General features: G+C 45.8%; 1 pseudogene; it reads left to right on the top strand.

Annotated features, from left to right (window-relative positions):
- Positions 1-987: 987 nt before the first annotated feature.
- LOC115290559 overlaps positions 988-1872 on the top strand; it is a 30118-nt pseudogene continuing 29233 nt past the window's right edge.

Below are 1872 nucleotides of genomic sequence, written 5' to 3'. Positions count from 1 at the left end.
TGGAGAGAGCCCCGAACATGGTGGTATAGGGGCTTTTTTAGGAAGATTTTTTACAAGAAATGATGACACAGGTACAGCGATCTATTCCCAACCCCCCTATCAATACTGGCAGTAGTGGGAGCCAATCACAACATTTAGGGTATCGACCAATCACAGAGTGGGCCCAGGACCCTCACGTAGGGCGTGACTGAGGCCCTCACATAGGGTGGGACGTGACTAGCCCGCCCCTAGAAAGATCAAAGATGTTAGCCTGCCTCTCCTGATTGGGTGCCACAGGAGTTGTCTTTCCTTCCCTGAGCAATGTGCGCCCTTTCATTGGCCAATGATAAGGAGAAGCTGGCACCTTCCACTTTAAGTATAGGGGAAGGCTGAATCAGACCTACGTCCTTACACTTTTTATAATTTCATATTTTTGTTTACTTCATTCCCCAATATTTAACTATTTTACTGATTTTTGCCTCCTGCATAATTCTTAATAGAAACAATAATGGCAAAGCATCTTTGTCACATTTTGAATATCAAAGTGTGGATAAATTTTCAATATTTATTCATTAAATTTATTAGGCAAAGACTTCCTAAATTCTGTTTTTAGTTTTCTAAAGTTTTTTGTTAAAAATCTATATGAGAGCATGAACAGGGAGTGATTCTAGGAATAAGAAGTTGGCCTAAAGCAACAGAAGCAAGCATAGAGGAGTACTTGTGAGTCAAGTCATACCAAAAGGAGGGGCCCAAGATGGCGGAGAGGAAGGGAGCTCGGTAAACTCCGTCCACCCCATCTATCGAACTGAGAAGGATATTACTCTCATCTGCGAGAGCGGAAGGAGAAAATACAGACTCCAGAAAGAATAGAACCTCAAGGATACCTGAGTGAGTGAGGGCGAACGGGGGAGATCTGAAAATGGGCCAGCCCGGGATGGGCAGGGGAGGCAAGATCCCCAGCCCAACGTGGGGGTAGCACGAGGAGCCCGAGGGACAAAGGGAAGAGACATGGGAGTGCACTTCCAGGCTTTATTCCCGGTGAAAAGCGGCCAGAGCACAGCGGCGCCGGGGGAGTGGACACCCCCCCTGTCCCCCCCACCCCGCCCCGGCGGAGAGCAGCCGGAGTGCGGCGGCGCTGGGGGCCAGCAATTCGAACTTCGTTTTGGGAACGGGACCACGGACCGCAATTCCACGGTGCACCTCGCCCCCTGCACGGACTGCACGAATCCTGGGTGCCCCAGGAAAAAATAGGGCCCACACCTACTGGAACTCTTATTGACAAAAATGGGCTAATTGCAGGGGACTTTAATACTCCACTGACAGCAATGGATAGATCAACCAGACAGAAAATCACTAAGGAAACAATGGACTTGAACGACACATTGGAACAGATGGAACTGATAGACATATTTAGAACTATGCATCCTAAAGATAGGAAATTCACCTTCTTTTCGAGTGCACATGGCACATTCTCCAAGATAGACCACATACTGGGACATAAAGCAGCCCTCCATAAGTATAAACAAATAGAGATCATACCATGCACACTTTCAGACCACAATGCTATGAAACTTGAAATGAACCACAGGAAAAAGTCTGGAAAACTTCCCAAAATGTGGAGGTTAAAAACCACCCTATTAAAGAATGATAGCGTCAATCAGGCAATTAGAGAAGAAATTAAAAAATATATGGAAACCAACGAAAATGAAAATACAACAATCCAAAATCTCTGTGATGCAGCAAAGGCAGTCCTAAGAGGGAAGTATATTGCAATCCAGGCCAATCTCAACAAACTAGAAACAGTGCAAATTCAAAAACTAACAGAGAACCTACTGGAACTAGAAGGGAAGCAGCAAGAGCACCCCAAACCCAGCAGAAGAAAGGAAATAATAA

The sequence above is a fragment of the Suricata suricatta genome, chromosome 4, assembly GCF_006229205.1.
Source record: "Suricata suricatta isolate VVHF042 chromosome 4, meerkat_22Aug2017_6uvM2_HiC, whole genome shotgun sequence".
NCBI classification, from domain to species: Eukaryota; Metazoa; Chordata; class Mammalia; order Carnivora; family Herpestidae; genus Suricata; species Suricata suricatta.
Note: the sequence above shows the minus strand (reverse complement) of the source record. Positions and strands in the feature narration are given on the sequence as shown.